The sequence below is a fragment of the Diabrotica virgifera genome, chromosome 5 (genome assembly GCF_917563875.1).
Source record: "Diabrotica virgifera virgifera chromosome 5, PGI_DIABVI_V3a".
NCBI classification, from domain to species: Eukaryota; Metazoa; Arthropoda; class Insecta; order Coleoptera; family Chrysomelidae; genus Diabrotica; species Diabrotica virgifera.
Window position 1 is genome coordinate 13290337 of NC_065447.1, and position 21486 is coordinate 13311822.

Genomic DNA, 21486 nt, shown 5'->3' on the forward strand with positions numbered 1-21486 from the left:
GACACAGCTGTGGGACTGTGCATGGTTTGGTTATAATGTATGCTTGTTGCGTTTTAAAATTTGTAGGAAGAGAAACAACAAACAAAAAGTTAGTTAATGGTTATACTGCCTTTTTAAATAGTTTTCATATTATATTTTTGGACTTATTTACATAGAAGAGATGATTGTTGCATGCCAATGTGAAAGCTCATCAAACTGTGCCTAGTATGAGTGCCGCAGATCTCGCTTATTCAAAGCTAAATAATCTTTCACTGGTAAGTGTTTTATAAATAGTTGATCAAATTTTGTTATGATATTTGAACATAGCCACTTCGCACGACGCAATTGATTGCGAAATTTATTAGTCGTTATACGGGCTCCGATACCTACCTTGAACCTACCAAAATACATAAGTAGTATGTAATACTTTTATTTTACACCTTAATATTCACCTAATATATTGTCTTCTTACCCTATGTTTTGTTGTATTTTTTCAATTCTAAATCATTTCAATTCAAAATCAAAATAATTTGATTTACATAAGTTAAAAATGTCAAAAGGTTAATCTGTTTAGTTAGACGATCTTCGCACATAATGACAAGCTGTGTCTGTAGCGCAGTTTTAATGCGGGTGAATCCCAATACAACGCAAATACCATCCGCGTGGTAAGTTGGTTCGAATCCCAATAGAAACTTTTATTTTTTTATTTTTTTTTATACATTTTATGATTGTAAGTATATTTATTATATAATTTTATTTTCAGAAAATACGTATTTAGTTAAAAATTTTTCCGACAATTAATGTTCAGAAATCATTTGTGGCATTTTTAATGTGTTTGTGTGTGTTTTATTTTTTTATTATTTTAATTTTTGGCACTGTTTTAATAAAAATTTTTGAGAAGTATTAAGTATAAATTAATTTAATATTTAAATAAAATATAAATAAAAAGTATATTAATTTCGTTTATAATCATATAATCATATAATCATATAATCATATAATAGAAGTATAACTTCTTACGTGCGTACCAAGTACACACACATTCTTTTTTAATGTATGTAAATTTAAGCTACTATAATGATGTCACAAAAATTTCTTGTTTGTTCCATCAGAAATGATTTTAATTTCTTTTTAAATAGAAGAACATTCTTAGTATTTTTGATATCACTGGGGATATGATTATATATTTTTGGGGCTAGAAATAGAAAACTTATTTGACAGAAGGACTTTGTCATTTTCGGAATCATATAAAGGTGTTTGCCTCTTGTATCATGCTCATGTGATGGTAAATTGTTGTCTGTTTTCATGGTGTGATATTTTAAAGACACACAAAGAAAGTATAATTGTTTCAAGTCAAATATATTACTATACTTATATAATCTATCTGTAGAGTAGGTGTATGGTTTAGACATAATAATTTTTAGAAATCTTCTTTGTATGATTTCCAGTGGGAGAATGTGTGTTTTTAGGGCGCTTCCCCAAGCCAGTATACCATAACGGAGATGACTTTCTACTAGTCCGTAATATAGTGTGCGAAGGTATATATTAGGTATGTGTTTTTAAGATGTTTAAACTTATACAGGATAAACTGTAGCTTTTTAATGATATATTTAATGTGAAAGTCCCATTTTAGATGTGTATCTATAAAAACTCCTAGATATTTAACATCTGTTACGGGTTTAATATAAAAATTTTGTTTATTATGTGATATTTGAAGGGGTTTGAAAAGATCAGTGGTCAAGTTAGAGTTAAATATTGGTAGATAAACAGTTTTCTTAAAATTTATTGTTAGTATTTTGTAGTCAAACCATTCTTTTATTAGTTGTCGATCACATTCTGCTTTTGTTTTTAATTCATACCAATTCTCAGCATCATAAATAATAGCTGTATCATCAGCAAACCCAATTATGTGCCCTGTACTCTGTAATGAAAATAATCCATTTATATATAGATTAAACAGGACAGGACCTAATACTGTTCCCTGTGGCACTCCATATGTTATACTTCTTTTTCCGCTTATTACTTCGGAGACCCTTACTACCTGTTGTCTCTCAGAGAGGTAACTTCTAAATAATTGTAAACAGTTGTCTCTTATACCAATTTTCTCTAAGGTTTGTAAGAGGTTATTGTGACTAACAGTGTCAAAAGCTTTGGCCAAATCAAGAAATACGCATAAGCAAACTTTATTTTTGTTAAGTGCTTCATATGCTTTAGATGTTAAATTCAAAATGGCATCTTGGGTGGAAGTATTTTGCTTAAAACCAAATTGGTGAGGGGAAATTAAATTATATTTTTTGATATATGCTGTAAGCCTATTTTTCAATAATAATTCAAATATTTTAGAAATATGCGGAATAAGAGATATAGGTCGATAGTTTGCAGCAAGAGTTTTGTCTTCATTTTTGTATATTGGTATGACTACTGTTGTTTTGAAGGCTTTAGGCCATATTCCTTTTTCTATACATATATTAATAATGTGAACCAATGGCTCGAGTATGTATGGTGAAATTGTTTTCAAACATTCTGCATTAATGTCGTCAATACCAGTTGCCTTTTTACACTTTAGTTCATTTATTATTGTTTCTATTTCAAATGTATTTGTAGGTAATAAAATCATTGAATTTGTTAAGACAGTATTTTCATATACTTGGCGGGGATTAGTACTAATTTTTTCAGCCAAACTTTTGCCCATCTCTGAAAATGTCTTATTAAATTCATTTGCAATATCAGAGGGCTCAGTCAACATATCTCCCATTTGGTTTTTAAGACTCTCAATAGGTACTTTTCCTTTTTTTTGGTCCACTTAAATCTTGCACTACACTCCATAATTCTTTATTGTTATTTGAACTTTCTAGGATCTTATTTTTATAAAAATTCCGTTTTGTTTTGTCGATAAGTGAATGCAGTTTATTTCTATATGTTTTATATTTTTGTAATAAATCGTGATCATTTGGATGAAGCCTTGTAAGTCGATATAGTCTGTCTTTTTCACTAGTGGATTTTACTAGAGCTTGTGTAATCCATGGTGTAATTTTTGTGTTTTTTCTATTTCTTGTTTTATAATAAGTACATTTGGCAATATTTTGTTGTATAATTGTTATTAATTGATCTGTTGCTAAATCTGGATTGTTGTATTTCAGAATACAGTCCCATGTTTGTTTAGATATATCATCCACAAGTTTCTTGTAGTTAGAATAACCTCTTTGTCTACAGACCATCTTTTAGTCTTGCTGTGCCGTCTTGCTGCTGTCTTCGACGAAATTCTTCATTTTCTTTAGTCGGATCCAAGATTTTTCTCAATTTTTTCTCTTTTATTTCTTCTTCTTCCTCTTTATAAGCAATTCTGCTTGTTCATTGGCGGATTGATACCTCTATGGAAGGTTATCACTCCATCTTTTGCGCGGTCGGCCGATACTTCTTCTACCGATTGGTGATTTATCTCTGGCTTGCATTTTGACCACTATTTTATTTGATAAAATATTTTAAAACCATCGGGAGTAATAAACTCTCCAAGGTATTTAAAGTTTATGACAGTTGTATTTTGTTTAATATATTTATCAATGATCTAATACCCTGTTTCCAAGTAAGTGAAACTTTGTTATTCGCTGATGATTTAAAATGTTTTAAAATAATCACATCTGAGGCTGATTCACTTAGTCTACAAGGTGATATTGATCGCCTATCTAACTGGTGTATGCAAAATGGTATGTGTTTGAATGCATCCAAATGCCATATTCTTCGTTTCCACCGAACTCATCATCCAATCATCTTCGAATATAGTATAAATAATCTGACCTTACATTCTGCCTCTGAAACTAGGGATCTAGGTGTGATCCTTGACTCCGCCCTTAGCTATAAATCACACATTTACAGTACAATACAGAAGTCTATGAAGATGCTTGGCTTTATAAAAAGAACCACTAGAGACTTTACAAACATCTCAGCTATTAAATCTCTTTATTTCTCCCTGGTTAGATCTCATTTCGATTACTGTTCCACAATTTGGTCCCCCTATTACTTTACTCATAAACTGAAGATTGAGGCTGTCCAACACAATTTTCTGAGATATACTGCCAGTAAGTTGCATGTATACTATGACTATTCTGTATTAGAGCGCATACTGAACTTACCTCCTCTTGAGGTACGCAGAAAACAAAGAGACTTAATTATTTTATTTAAAATTATCAACGGGCTGTGTAACTGCCCCGAACTTCTCTCCAAAATATCTCTATTTGTCCCCAGTCGTTCGACTAGGCAGGTGCAAACCTTTTATGTCTCTTTTCATAGATTCAATTATTCCTACAACACATTTATTCCTAGAACTCTTCGATTAGCTAACTCATTAAATAACCTCGAAATTTTTAATATATCAGTTTCCCGCTTTAAAAACCTAATTTCTTCCCTAACTTTTTAACTTTTTAATATTTTCGGCCAGAGCTTTTGTATTGTGATTAGTGTTACATGACCTGTATGTATTAGATAACTTAAAACCGTTATACCTTACAACATTTCCGAATTGATTTAGGTGATATCTTTTGTTTGTAATTGTACTGACCTAATGTTATCTTATTCTTTTTTTTTTCTTTTTTGTAACTGTATTACTCATACGAGTTATTTTTTCTCAAACCACTTGGTTATATGTTATATTACGATAGTTTATGTTATATAATTGGTTAACATTAATGTTATATAATTGTATAATTATGCTATATAATTTAGAACACTGTAAAATTTATATCGGAATAGGGCTTGCCCGTGAATAAATAAATAAATAAATATATAGGAGGGTATATTATTGTATTTATAGCTTATTTCCTGACCGTGAATTTTTACATAGGTGGTTTTAAATTCCTGGGTTTGCGGTCTGTTATAAATAAAATACTTGATTTTGCTTAGACGTTTCGGCTATTTGCCATTTTCAATAAGCACTTTTAATTAAACATTAAACTGTTAACAAACATATTTTATATACATTACACATAATATTTTTAAAAAATTTAAAAATGCACATCGTGTTTCTCTAAGATGTTATGAGAGAATGCCAGGCATGGGCATATGGTAAAAGCACTTCAGAACGGTTTTGGGTGGTGGTCGCAAAACCAAAACGATTATACACAGGAGATTAAATTACATAATATACGAAAGAAATAAGTTTGGAAATAAATCTAATGTTTAACGTTCAATAATAGGTAGAGCTTCACGATACGATACAATATCGATACTTTTTAAGTATTGAGTATTGTATTGGTTATGCCAATGGAGTATCGTATCGAGTATCGATATCGACAATACTTTCTTATAAAAATATCGTATTGACATTGATTTCGATACGATATCGATACAATACTCGATAAAATATCGACATAAAAAAATTATTAAATATAATAATCCTTGACATAGGTAATTAAAAGGACATTAAATTAATAAAAAAAAACTATTCTTTATTCAACTATCATCTATATCACTATCTTTATTAAACAGAGCTCTTAAACTATAAGTACAACAAATGATTAATTACATTGCAACCTCACAAATACTACTCTTTGAAGAACTTTTCATCCATCTGTTTACACAGATGAGTTCTTTGATGCTATTATCCTTTAAAGGGCATCTTTTATTTGTAAGTACTAGTGCTGCTTCAGAGAAAAGCCACTCGACTGCTACAGAGGTCGCTTGTACACACAAAATATTCATGACCAAACGAGATAAAATGGGGAAAACATTGCTATATGATTTCCACCATACTAAAATATCTGTGTCTGGTCCAGGTCTTAGAGATTGCAGATAATTTTCGATTTCTTTTTCAAAAACATCGATATTATTCGATGTTTTTAAAAATAAAACATTGAAATTGATTGACTTATTGGTTAAATTGGGTTCATCATCCTTTTTACGTCTCTTCTAAGCAGGCTCTCCATCGCCATTTTGATAGCCAAATTTTTCATAATAAGTTTTATACACACTATTCAATTTTTTTAGTGCGTTCTCTTTCATTTCCTTTCCCCATTGAGTCAGGCCTAATCCGTCAGCTTTTATTCGTGGATCAAGCACCAACTAGACGCAGTATTTCCAATTGCATTTCACATATTGCTTAATCAACTTGTCTCTTTCAGTTTGAAATGCCTTGATTAATTTTTCATCCTCATCATTTCGATTGTCTTTACAATCAAGTTCAAAAGGTTGTTGTTCAATGTAGTCGAGTAAACAATTATGTAAACACTATCACCGGATCTGGAAGTGTAACGTAATTTTCTCCACTAATTCTTTCGGTAACTATTTTAAATTTACTCAAATAGTTAATAATTTTCTCAACAATTTTCCATTCATTGTTGTTTATAAGAAAAGTAGATATTTAAATTTTTGTTTTTTTCGCACAGCATATTCAAAACATCTTTCAAATGTATAGCTACAGCTAACATTTCATATGTGCTGTTCCATCTATAGGTCTGGATCCCGCGTATGAAAAAAAAGTTGATTAATAGCAAGCTAAAAATTTGTTAATAGTTTAAGGGTGTCTAGTCGGATAAACTTTGATATATGGGGACACTGGAACAGGGGCAGTTTTAATTGTGGAACAGGTTAAAAATTTGGAACGGTCACACCACGAAAACGGCACATTTATTTTGTCCGACAGAATAGACTTAAACTCTCCGAACAGAGATTAAACTCTCATGCAAAAATCAGACTGCTATTTATCACGTGTCATAATTCCTGTCATTTGACATATTCTACATGTTCCACTCATTAAAACGCCCATTTGGTGATAAAGAGCAGTCTGATTTTTGCATGAGAGTTTAATATCTGTTCGGAGAGTTTAAGTCTGTTCTGTCGGACAAAATACATGTGCCGTTTTCGTGGTCTGACCAAGGGCGCCCATATAAAAATTTTTAGGGTGGGGCCAAACGTGAAGATGTTGCACATTACATTTTGTATATTTCGGATGACAATATATACAGGAGACTCTCTCTATAACGAACACGGATATAACGAGGTTTCGCTTATAACGAGGTACATTAGGTGTCCCATGAAATTCCTATTGAACTATAACGCTTTACAACGAGGCATATTTGGTTACAACGAAGAAAATTGAAATCGAAGAATACGTGTCTTTACCTGTTTTTAGCGTTGTAATGGTCATAAATAAATAAATGCCTCAACTGCCTGTACATAGAAATGCCCAACATCTGTCTTATTATCGAGGCCAGTGCTGTAATAAACTCGGCCACCTGTAATAAACTTCTGCCTGTTTATCGACCGATATTGAATATTATAGGAAATTTACAATTTATGACGGCGAAGTCTCATTGTTTACTGTTCAGGTTGACCATCGAGACCTAATAAACTACGTAAGAGGCATCAAAACATTTCAATATTATTGTTTTTAAATTATTTTAAATTATTATTTTCCATTTAAAGTAGTTCAATATTATTGTTGTTTGATATAACGAGATCCGCTTATAACGAGATAATTAGTCCACCATTTCAGTTCTCGATATAGAGGGAGTCTACTGTAGTTTAAACTACCTAAAAAAACCTAGTTTGAACCGTGTTGTGAGAAATTATTCATACATTTAAATACTAGACCAGGTTTTTAAATGCAAATATAATGGGTACCACAAAAGTTGCGCCTCTCTTTAAAACCCGTTTGAAAAGAATACAATGCTTGCAAAGCCCTGCCTTCAACTTTGGCTAGTAGACTAACCATGAGTATTTGTCGAACCAAGTTTTTACTTTAAAATCTTAAAAAGGAGCCCCCTTTATTTTTGAAGATTTAGAATCCTTATGAAAAATAAGTCACATATATTCCAAACATTTTTAGAATCGTTGATAGATGGCGCAAATAAATCGCATTTTCCGATTATAGCGGCATCCTCAACAATTCTAAAAAAAGTTTCGAATAAATGTTACTTATTTTTTGAGGAGGAAACTCAATCTGCAATAAAAAAACGGGGGTTCCTATTTAAGATTTTAAAGTTAATTCTCACCTCCACCTCCAGAGTGTGGAATGAAAAATCCTGTTTGGTGTCATTCTATAGATTTTTTAAAAATATTAAACACGTGTTTTTTAGTTTTTCATTTGGAAGTATATTTCTCGAGATATTAAACCGTTTCTATAATTTTGCTATGGCATCACGATATATCGTTTTTTCCGATTATAGCGCTCTCTATCCACAATTCGCAAAATGGCTCGAATAAAATTTGCTTATTTTTACAAGGAAAATCCAAATCTGCAACAAAAATTAGGGGTTCCATTTAAGATTTTAAAGCTTCACACCCAGGGTTTAAAGTGGTGGACATGTTTAGTGTCATCGCATAGATTTTTGAGAAATATTTAACACATATTTTTCAGTTTTTCGATCTGATGTTCATTTCGCGAATTATTCGACCTTTCCGCTACTTTTGGGACACCCTGTATATAACACTCATTCGTCATGAAAGATCACCTGTTTTCGTTTAAATAAAATTGTTCTGTTCATCATACTATACACTTTACAATAATCTACTTACTAAAAAAATACTTTTGCAAACTAAAATTTGACTATGTTCAGTCAATTTAAAAAAAATGGCTCATTATAGGCCAGGAACCGAAGCTTTTCACCTCGCAATTTTTACAGAATGGATCGATTTGCTTAAAAATTTGAGAATAAGTAGTGGATAGTCCAAGGATCAAAATCTATATGATTTCAAAAGGCGATTTTACCATGGAGCTGGTTGCCACCCTATCTCGGGGGGTGGAAATTTTTTATTATATTTTGACCTCAAAAGTTGATAAAATCGTTCATTCTAAGCAAAAAATATTCTATACATTTTTTTGATAAAATTAATAGTTTCCGATTTATTCGCTATCGAAAGTGTTAGTTTTTTATAAAAAAAATCAATGTTTTTCGATATACTCATTTACGATTCACTCAATTTTTGCCGTAGAAAAATTTTTCTCAAACCAAGTTCTTGGGAATTACCTAAATAACCTGCAATTTTATATCGAAACATTTTTTCGTATCTCTGATGCTAATCTTTCTATTCTGAAGAAAATTTTTTACCAAAATACAAAAATTCCTTATTCGCTTTTAACTCTAGTTTTTTTTAAAACTTATCATTCTAAGCCAGTCAAACTTCTAGAATCTATCATTAATGCATAAATAAATAAGAAGTAATAAGCCCAATGACTAAAAATACCGCTAACTTACATTATTATGCTTTCAATTGGATTTCTCCTTTTTTTTTCAAAAAGATATATTATTTTTTAACCGTAACTTTTTTATTTTTATCTTAGAAAGTTTTGTAAAAATGATTTTGTAGGCTTTTAAAAGATCAACCCTCTGCTTGCGATCACTTTTCCGCTGAAAAAAATGGGGACTGACATTCTTTTCAGTATGTCACTTAATTTTTGAGCTATAGACTCCTTTTTAATTTCTGGAGATCAATATTTTTAAGTACTTTAAATTAGTTTCAACAAATTGTCCTCGAAAAATGCATTGTTTTCCCGTCGTTTGACTTCGAATCTACAATATTTAGGATTAGATCGATTACTATTGGTCTTAAAGAAAATTTAAAAAAATGGTTTTGTTTATTTTTTCAAAACGTACATTTTTGTTAAGTAAAATTTTTTGATAAACGAAAACTTTTGGAGTTATTAGCAGAAAACTTATTAAAGACATTGATTTTTCGATATAAAAGTAACACTTTTGATAGCGAATAAATCGAAAATTATCAATTTTGGCAAAAAAATGTATAGAACGTTTTTTGTTTAGAATGAACATTTTCACCAACTTTTGCAATTAAAATATAATAAAAAATTTTCACCCCCGAGATGCGGTGGCAACCACCCCCATGGTAAAAGCGCCTTTCGGCATGACATAGATTTTGATCCTTGGACTATCCACTACTTATTCTCAAAAATTTTCCAGCAAATCAATCCATTCTGTAAAAATTGCGAGGTTTTGTCCTATTTTAAGCTTCATTACTTGGACTATTAGTGATTATCGGCCAGAGATCGGATTTCTTGCTGATATGATTTGCTTTGCAGTATTATAAATGATTCATTTAATTTGTAATTTTGGGTGTCGATTACAGTATAGATATATTATGTTCCCACGTTTCTAATATCTTTCAATTTTTTCGTTAATAGCATACCGTGACTGTGCGAAATGTGTATTATGCACATTCCATATAGACCGCTGTCACAGACACACAGATTTATTTTCTGTTAAACTATTAATTACCCAATATGTGAATTTTTTATTAATAAATATGTTGTTTCCAATTTATCTCTCAAAATTATCCAATAATTTTTTGATAAAAATACGTTTTGTAATATAATTTTAATTTTTGTTCTTTCCCGAAATGCTAGGGGGGGCCACGGCCCCCCCTGCCCGTGTGTATGGGCGCCTATGGGTCTGACCGTTCCAAATTTTTAACCTGTTCCACAATTAAAACTTCCCCTGTTCCAGTGTTCCCATATATCAAAGTTTGTCCGACTAGACACCCTTAAGCTACTAACAAATTTTCAGCTTGCTATTAATCAACTTTTTTTTCATACGCGGGATCCAGACCTACTAGTCTTACAGTCAGAAATCGTTTTTTTTTTATTTGATATCAAAAATGCTGCAACACTTCATCAATTTATTTGTCATTTGTTCGGAATTTCTAATTTTGTTGTGCAATTTTCGAATTATTTTAATAATATTTCCTGTAGAATTTTCACCCAAACTATCTTACATTATGGACATTATTCTAAAAATATTACGAATATTTCATATACCTACCTAATTAATAGATTCTTATAAAATTTGGATATGGCTGAATGCTTCTGTGAAAGTCGACTAATACCTTATAGCCTTAGATTAACGAAGTAATACTTACTAATTCTGTATTCTGTATTGTAAAAACTACTTTTGAAAAGATAACAAAATCCCATGAGATTCGGAATAAATCGCAATTCAGTATTTGTTGAAAATTATTTTTGCGTCATCATCACTCATCACTCACTTCCATTATTGCCACGAATGTCATATTATACTCGTATAAACAGGGTAATCATAACAGTCCATTTACTCACTCTCAAGAGTTTCAATTTCAGACACTGAAGTCTCAAATATTATAACAGCTGATGCTTGGGTTGCAGAATCGTATTTTTTTTTCTCGATATCGATATTTTGAATAATATCGAGGCAAGCGTATCGACAATACAAGAGTATTGTATTGATTTCAGATATTGAGTATCGTATCGACATTAATATTGCTAAGGTATGTATTGTATCGGTATCGTATTGGTTTTCGATACGATATCAATACAATATCAATATTTTTATCGAGTATCGTGAAGCTCTAATAATAGGACAAAGATGTTTTGCAATTATGATCTCAGTATGTAGCTCGAAATATGAATACTGAGATCTGTATTTTTTTTTGTATTTTATATGGAACAGAGGCTTGAACACTAAAACAAGGATATATGTAATTAGAGCAGAGTATTTGAGATGTGGACATATAGAAGACTTTTAAAAATAACCTTGGTTGAAAAGATTATGAAACAAACCACGTTTTGTAACCGAAATGAAATAAAGAAAAATGAGATATTAAATACAATTAAATTAAGAAATTTACATTATTTGGAATCATGTTATGAGAAATGAGATGTGTTTATGTAGATCATTATATAGGAAAAGATACTGGGCAGAAGAAGCTTAGGACGTTGGCATATATCCTGGCTAAACAAAATTTATATAATGGTACAACTGCAACTCTGTGGAGTTGCTATCAGAGGTAGCATTTTTAAAGAAAAAAAATAAGAAATGCCGTATTTAACGTGTTTGCCAATGGTGTGTTTACAACCACACTCAATTTATCAAATTGTGATATATATTGGAGAGATCTTTAATATCAGTTTTATTATTGATACAATTTTGGTCTTTCTTTATATGAATCATCTCCAATATACATCTTTTGTAATAATTTTGCTCTTTTTCCAGAATCTGTACATTTTCAAAATCAAAACTATGGCTATTTTCTACAGAATGTTTGGCTAAGGCTGTGGTGTTTATTTTGTTGGTTTGTACACTATGTTTGTGTGCAACAATCCTTCTATGTAGATATTGATGTGTTTGCCCAATGTATGTTGACTTGCAGTCTTTACAATTTATTTTATACACAACATCCGACTGCTGATCTTTAGTAACTTTGGGTTTAAATTTTGAGAAATATTTTCCGGATGTTTTAGATGATTTATGTCCAACATTATTATATTTATATGCATATAAGATGTTTGTAAAACTTGCTTATTAAATAAAAGTACCAGGTCATTGGCAAAAGTTATGACAAAATTGTTGGCAAAAGACAATGATATTAGGTTTATATGTTGAGAGATGCGATACACTTCTCCAAGAAATTAACGCACCACCTTAAAAATGGGTCACTTTTGATGTCTCGTATTTCCTTAATCTGTTGTCCGATGTAAATGATTTTTTAACATGTTATAACCTAATTATTTAACAATATCGCTGTAATAATATTGTTGCTAGACAGGTAAACTGTCATTGTATACCGGGTGTACGAATCAAACTGTGATTTTTTCTCAAAGTTAGCGTGACCCTGTGGAATATTCTAGCGTTTATAAAATACTGAAATTAAAACCTAACTATAGCCTCATGTTTTATTAATATTATGTTTTTTTATTCATTCGCTTATGTTGTATAATAAAAAAGTTTACTTTAACAACTAACTTTGTTTTTCGTCAATACAGAGTGTTTTTAAATAAGTATGGCAAACTTTAATGAGTATTCGGCATAAAAAAATAACGACAGTTTGCTTTATAAACGTATGTCCGCAAATGCTTAGTTTCCGAGATAGGGGGGTGTTGAAATTTTTATTACAAATTGACGATTTATCTATTGCTCTAAAACCTTAAGATATGCAAGTGAAATTTGGTGGGTTTTAAGAGGTAGTTATTGCGCATTTTTTGATATACAATTAGGAATTTAATATCCACCATTGGCGCGCACACGGGTGCATACGACTCATATCATATTAAGCAAACTGTCATTTTTTCATGCAGAATTAACCCTCAAAGTTTGCCATACTTATTTAAAAACATCCTGTATTGATGAAAAACAAGGCTAGTTGTTAAATTACCTAACTTTTTTTTATTATCCAACATAAGCGAATAAATCAAAAAACAGAATGTTAAGAAAACATGAGGCTATATTGTCCTTTTCATGATCATTTTTCAGTGCGTAACAAATGATAGGAAAAAGGGTAAGTCCGTGATAATACACATTTATGACATTTATTCTAACATGACATTTTAGTTAAATCTGACAGTTGTCACATTTTATTTTCAATTTGGAATAAAAACAAATCAAATGTGTTTCTTGAATTTATAAAATGGTATTTTCTTTGATTTGTATAGTCTTATAAATTATACAGATTATATTTGTAATATTATTATCTAATTAAAAAAAATTATTTTTTTATTATGGGGCCATCTATCGACAACTAGAATAACTAGAATAAATGTTATAAATATGTCACCGACGAAATGTAATCACCGACGTGCCTTTTTTCTGTCACATACAATTTAATGCGTTAGAAAGAAATCGAAAAACTGTGACGCACTGAAAGATGATCATGAGAAATACGTAGTTGGGTTTTAATTTTAGTATTTTATAAATGTTGGAATCCTCCATAGGCTGACGAGAACTTTGAGAAAAAATCACAGTTTGGTCGGTATATCCGGTATACAATGAGAATTTACCTGTCTAGCAACAATATTATTACAGCGATATTGTTAGAATAAGGCTATAACATGTTAAAAAAATCACTTAAATCGGACAAGATGTTTAGGAAATTCGAGACATTAAAATGACCAATTTTTAAAGTAGTGCGTTAATTTCTTGGAGAAGAGATATGATGAAAAACATATTTATGTATTTATTTATTTGTTATTATTTATCTAAAATAATCGTCTTAGGAATGAATAACATTCAACCAATATAACGAGGACTGTGATCTCTCTCAGCCCACGATCCAGACTCCAGACACAATCCAAAACAAATTATTTCAGGCAGATTAATGTGAAATAATCCAAAAGGTAAATCAACATTTCTTAATCCATTCGAAACAAATATCGGCTCATTAGGCTTGATCCCGACCTATATTTAGTAGTTACTTTTCATGATATTTTGACGTAGGCTTGGACAGGGCACAAAAGTCAATTACATACTTACTTATTACAAATCGTGAACGAATGTGTTCGGTGAATGTTCTTCATAAATATCAAGCAGACGCGTTTAAAAATATTTACGGGTATTCTACGGCTTGTCCAGCTGCAATTCTTGCAGTTATTTATAAGTTTTCCATTTAGATGTCAGTCACCTTTTTCGCAAAAATCGCAACTGCTTGCAAATGAATAGCTATATTGTGGAAGCATCTCTTTCTTGTTCCTCAGTGTACCTACCATATGGAATGATTTTTTATACCTAATAGGTATAAATGATGCTTAAATTTAACCCTAGTATAACCCCAACTTGGAGTAACTGAGATACCAACCAAGACGTGAGGGGTCGCCGGTTTCCCATTCTTAAAATCGCTTCAAATGTAACATGGAAAAAATTTGACTGTTTTAATTTAGTTTTTGAATGATTAAATTTTTTTACGAGATACAACAAATTAAAACTATGACTACCAAATAAACGATAAAATAGAAAACAAAAGTTTTTGATACATAAAAAACATAAAACCAAATACTGAAGAATGAAAGATTAAGTAAAGTTACTTAGTAAGTAAAATCTTGGAACTACTAAATTTTTTTATTTTTAGCAAGAAATCAAACATATTATAACTAAATAACTAATTAAGCAACATAGAGAAATTATCACTGTCATTTTGACAAACCTGCGTCAGATTTTTTCTAATCTGTCATATTTATCGATATCTGTTCAGTGCAGTAGTGTGTTAATTTAAGAATTCGTTTTTGTTGTTTCATAGGAAAGTAGTGTTTATATTGATAGTTAATTTATTATATATTTGTTGTTGTTGTATAAGTTGATGGCCTCTTTGAAAGAATATATTGTTGTTAATTGTGAGTTTTAGTTATATGTAGGTAGGTAAGTATATTTTACGTAAAAATATTTCGAATTCTAACGCGAGTATATAAAGTTTTAGGAGGATTTTTTGTTCTAAAAATATTATCAATAGTTTAACAAAATGGAAAAAGTAAATCAAACAAAAAATAAAGTGAAACCTTCCAAGAAAAAGTCCATTAAAAACCATGCCAAAATTATGCGAAAATCGAAATTTGTTTCGCTTCACAACAAAAAATGGTTATTTATTATTGTTTTATTATTAGATATTTCATGCAAATACCTTTCTAAATACCTATCTTAACATAAAATTTTCACCCATTTTGGTTTATTTTTATAAATATCTATTTATTAGTAATAAAATCGTTTTCTATTACTTCCATTTAGCGCGACTATGATATTGTCAAAATATTAATCTTAGATAATGTCAAAGATTACCACTGTTGCCAAAGTTTATGATACTATCTCCCGAAGTTATATTTTGTTGCTACCTGTTGATCGCTACTGTTTACTCTTAAGCAAAAGTCACAACAATTTGAACAGTTTTGCGGTTAGAATGGACTGTCTTAATTTGCTTGGCAATCGTTTATTTTCCACTCTTTATTCGTTTATCTTTTATCGCTTATCTTGCACCAGAACATCCGTTAATTTTTTTTTTAATTAGTTCGAGTATCACCATTGTCCAATGTTTGGAATCGATGTAATACAAAAGAAAGCTAGGAGTCCGACATACCATGTAAAATTAAAGACCATCTTGTTAGTCGGGAAACTGTCTTTGAGTGACAAAGTTAGCAAATGTATAGACCCCACCCTTAGTCGAGTTGTAGCATATTGAAAATTAAAGACAGCTTTTGTTTCATTTCGATTCAGAGATGACCAAAAATTGACTACCTGTCTTGTCATGTAACTTCTGTCTGATAAATAGATTTTCATCTCCAATACTCTTGTTTTGTTGGTCTGTGTCCATTGAACTGGCAAGAATTACACGTTCTTATCGAGCAGTGAATCATGTTGCCCTTTGAGCACTCTTACCAAATTTAATCTTTTAACATCGACTTAGAGTCGCTACTATCAGCAGATTATTAACATGTAAATGATATTTCTCGATGTTACCTATTTTATAAGGTTGCTAGTTTCATCTACTAAGCAGAACGTAAGTATTTGCCATATTTTTCTTTAACTAGTCATAATTTTAACCTTTTGCATTCATTCTAACCTGGAATGCTTCGTTCTAGTCACTGAAGATGATCTGATCTAGATCTAAAACGTTTTGCGAATCCTTTTGGATGACTTTTTAATAGTTTTTTAATAAACTTTTTATTCCATTGTACAAACGAAGTTTTTACTTCTTCCTGTATGATTTTCTTTTTGAAGATATTCTTCTTTAGCGGCGAATCGATTGAGGGTAAAATTGTACATAAATCTGCGCGCCTGCGCACACTGACAGTATGTAGTTCTGACAGTATGTAGTTCATTGCTAATCTTTCAAGATAAGTATGTATGTATCTGTAACCGTGCAAATAAGTCATTAAAAGAATATATTAGTATTTTTAGGACATGTATTATTTATTATAATTCTTGTGTTTTTGGATTTGTGTTTCTCTGTAGTAAAATAATAAAATATTATGTAAGCATAACATTTTTACACTATATGTCGCCGTGTTGTGTAATTATATCCGAAACTTACATGTCAATCCCTAGGGCCTCGCTGGAGTAGTGGGTAATGCGTTAGCCCTGAGATTGGAATGACGCGGGTTCAATTCCTGGGCGATTCATATTTTTTTTATTTTTGGTTGTTTTATTAAAAAATTTTTGAAAGTGGTAGATAAGAAAGTTAGTTTGATTTTAAAATAAAATACAAATAACCTTTTAAGTATATTTAGTTCGTTTAAATTACCTATTATATAATAGAAGAATATCTTCTTACGTGCGTACAAAGTACACACATTCTTTTTCGTGTTCAGAGCCATTCTATACCTCTTGCAGTATTGCGTAGTGCAATCAACCAAAATTTGCAGCGCTTCTCTAATATCCGCAAGGAGTATTGTATCGTCTGCATATCTGAGATTATTCACTAGTGTTTCGTTAATTAATATACCTTCATTGATGTCTCCTAGTCTAGTGCCCATTTAAACATCTCTTCTGAGCACATATTAAAAAGTAGAGGTGATAGTACACATCCTTGTCGCACTCCTCTTCTTATTGTAATCACTTTAAATTTTTATTGGTCTACTCGAATTATGGCTTTCTAATATCGGTATAAATTTATAATGATTCTTACATATTATTGATCATCTATTTCTAATATGTTTGTAAGTCTTATGTGTTGTATTTTGTCGAAGGCTTTCTCAAAATCAACCAGTCATATGAATACGTCACTGTTGGCGTCTTGACACCGTTCTTTGAGTGTTTGTATAGTATCTAAATAATGCCTCTCTAGTGCCAAAGCCTTTTCTAAATCTCAGGTGGTTTCCTGTTTTATTATCATCTAGCTTTTTGTAGACACATTCATGGATCACTCGCAAGAACACTTTTAAAACATAATTCTCCAAACTGATCGTCCTATGTATATTCTTCACATTTCATTGTGTTGTGTTTTTTTTCTGTTGGGATGAACTCAGATATTATCCATTCCTTCTGTTTTCATATTTTCATGATTTGAAGCTAATCAGAATATAAGTGGACGTCCGGTACATAAATACAATCCATGCAGTTGTTAATTTCAGTGAATCATAAATATATTTTTAAATATAGATCACACCATTTCGAAGTGATTGTATTTATAAATAGACCAATACTTATTCTTCAGAATTATTTTAGGCTGCTTAAACTTATATCTCGTTTATTAGATCATCTTAAAAAATGGCTTTGAAGCCAATTATTTGCTAATGGTTTATTCGAAAAAAAAAATGTGTTTTGATCGATCATATTTAGAGAAACTGAGGTTTTTTTATTATTTAAAAATAAACAGAAAAGCGACATTCAAGCAATATTTTTTATTGGAAACTTAAAAACACTCACCGGCACAAAATTCCGCCACCCAAAATTTTTGATTAGATTTGACAGTCTATAACTTTATTATTTGTACTCCGATTTTCAAGATTCTTGCATCAGTTTGTAGGTACATGTATTGATGTCGTTTGTTACTATTCCGGTAACAAAAAATTTTTGCTAGATGGCATTATACGGGGGTGAATGAAACTGTTGTTTTTTCTCCTAGCTTTAAAAAATTCGGTGGAAAAATTGAAGAGCTGATTTTGTTTCATACTCTTTGTATTATCCTGGAAGTATCAACAAGGTTTTGTTTTTTTAATTATCCGAATATCTCTTTTCTTGTAAGAGCTATAAATAGAAACACTGCTTTGAAGGTTTATTTAATTAAAAATATCAAACGCACTAAAATTAACAAAACAAAATTAACAACAAAACAAAACAATTCAATAGCAGCAGGTATGTCCACATCTTGCAGCAACGCCTGCTCGCAATCTGTTTAGCATCGAATAAAGATGTGTTATCTTTGCCTGGGGAATAGCCCGATATTCCTCTACCAGGGCCATAACTGTACCAAATTTTCTGGACGCCTAGGATGACGGCGAATAGCTTCTTTTTAATTCATCTCATAAATGCTCAATAGGATTGAGATCTGGGCTGCATGCGAGTCATTCTAATCTTATCAATCCAACCTCTATTTTATGAGTCAATCAGTGTTTTTATTTACAAAAAATGGTACAGCTCTTACAAGAAAAGAGATATGCGGATAATTCCAAAAACAAAAATTTAGTGATGCCTCCGGGATAATATGACAGGAATATGAAACAAAATCAGCTATTCCATTTTTCCACAGAATTTTTCAATTTTTCAAAGTTAGGAGAAAATATAACGCTTCCATTCACCCCTGTAGCACCCCATGCAAGCAATTTTTTTGTTGCCGGAATAATAACAAACGATATCAATACATGTACCTACAAACTGGTGCAAGAATCTTGAAAATCGCAGCACAAATAATAAGTTATAAATTGTTAAACTTAATCAAAAATTTGGGGTGGCGGAATTTTGTGCCGGTGAGTGTACATATTAGCAATCCAGTGTTTAACGGTTTTGGCTCGCAAATCTTTCGGATAACACCAATTGACGTCTAATTCTGTCAGTTAGTAAGGAGTCACTCAAAAATCAAAAGTTATATTGTGCCATTTTAAGTTTCAACACGAAGATGGATGCCATATTTTGTTTTATAGATAGAATTTATTAAATTCAAAAACTCTAGAAATCGGCAAAAAATAAGTTATAAGCAAAACAAAACTAACGTAGCCTCTATGCCAGTCTTGGTATGCCGAGAAGAACACGACAAACTGGAGAAGTAGAAACATAATAGTGTCACATTGGTATTGGTTCCAGATTATCGGGTAATAGACGCAGAGACATATCAAGGGTAGACACGGCATACTCACCAAAAAAGCGTAACGCGGAAACAGCATGGAAACAGTCGATCGGTGGTCTATCTATCTCTTTTAACCAAGCGACCCAGCGCATGTGACCGACAAAGATAGCTAGACCACTCAATCCTATGTCGGCGTTACACCTCGATGCATTGAGTGGCATATGACTAGCCTAATCTACCTTGTATAATATCTTTGAATAGACGACAATAAAGGAGCTAATGAATGTGCCAGAAGGGAATTAGCTAAAAAATACTTTGTTCCAAAGCTGGTTTTAGCACTGTTCTCTTAACCGGTTGTAAAAAGTACCCCCGCGATGACAAAAACCCTGGATCCGCACACAACGTAACTAACTCAGGTATATGGTATATGCCAAAATATATACTGGACGGACATGCTTAAGGGAGTTCATAATGCAACTTGTAGTACACACAATCTTATTGAATTCATTACTTTTAAACGCAAATAGCTTGAAAAGTATCAAATAATAAAAAACATGCTGAAATGATTATTACGACAGTGGCGTAGATTGTAAGGGGGAAAGGAAGTATATATCCCTACAGCACGCCTCTGGTAATAGCGGAAACCTATCTTTTAACACTAGTTAAAGTGTCTTAATATATGTAAATTCTTTGTCAAGTTTGAACAAAAAATATTGAAAGGCGTTAAAATAATTAAGTGGTAAATGGGCTAAAATAATTTTAGAATATTTGTAATAAAACACTCTGTATCTCGATAAGAAGGAATATTTTATCTAAGTGTTTTAGGTTAAATCTTCGTATTTTTTGCTAAGGTTTCTCCAATTACTACATGTACAATTGTTAATGAAGCACCCTGTATATACACCTCTATCAAAGGAATTAGCAGTGCCTACAATTATTATTGCCATCAAGACTTCCAAGTACCAAAAGTTCGGGAATAATTTTAAACACATCTCCCAGGCCTGGACTGGCCCGCCAGATCACCGACCGGAGAAGTCACAGCAGTGACATCAGTGTACACATTTTTTTACCTTAAAATGAGCGAAATGAAAATTTCATCTATTTTGACAAGCTTACATGAAAGTATTTTCTCAAATTTTCCATAAACTCTGTTTCTTGCGAATTTCGCCGTTCATGATATCTTTAGGATACGGCGATAAAGCCACATTTCGAAAGTTTCTAATTTGTTTATATCCCTTGTTTTGAGTGTCCAGATCTCTACGTCATATAACAGCACTGACACTGACCATACGTAGCACTTAGTATTAAATCTTCTGTTTCTGACCTAAATAGGTCAGTACCTTCCTGAATTTTATGAAAGCTTGTCGAGCTTGCTCAATGTGACATTTTACTTCCCTGTCCGATGCCCACCCTTCAAAAAGCCACGTTCCTAGGTATTTAAATTTGCCCACTCTTTCAATGGACTTGGTATTCAGTGTTATGGTAGAGTTTTCAAGTGCATCCAAATGCTCCTTTTAGATTAAATCATTTACGTAGAATTCACTCAGAAATATTTTGAAATAATTCTCATGTTACAAATACTAACTGGCGTAAGTATAAAACTCAAAATAAACGTTTCAGTAAGCGCATAGGTAGAGACTATTGCAAAATTTCTAATTATTTCAGGCAGTTACCTAGCGCCACTGTTATGAATTATTTCCCTTGACATTTATATCATTGTTTATTTTTAATGTTGGCTCCTCTATTAGATTTTTTGCTCAATGTGACATGTCCAGTCAATTCAATGAATAATATTTACAGTATCGTAAAGTGAAAAATAGAAATGATGCGAAATCTAAAAATAAAATAATTTTTTTCAATCATGACCCATCATCGTATTTATGTATTCTTATTTACAATCAGTGCATAAATAAATTTAATTCTTCAATTCAAATCTACACTCGGGTGCAAAAAATCGATCCACCTAAAATTTGGTAATTTTTGATGTCTCGAATTTCCTAAACCTGTTGTCCGATTAAGTGATTTTTTACTATGTTATAGCCTTATTCA

The 21486-nt window shown here is 31.4% G+C and overlaps 1 protein-coding gene across 1 annotated transcript in view; it reads right to left on the minus strand.

Annotated features, from left to right (window-relative positions):
* Positions 1–21486, minus strand: part of LOC114330686 (muscle-specific protein 300 kDa) — a 603413-nt gene that overhangs the window by 556317 nt on the left and 25610 nt on the right. The gene's annotated exons all lie outside the window — the stretch shown is intronic.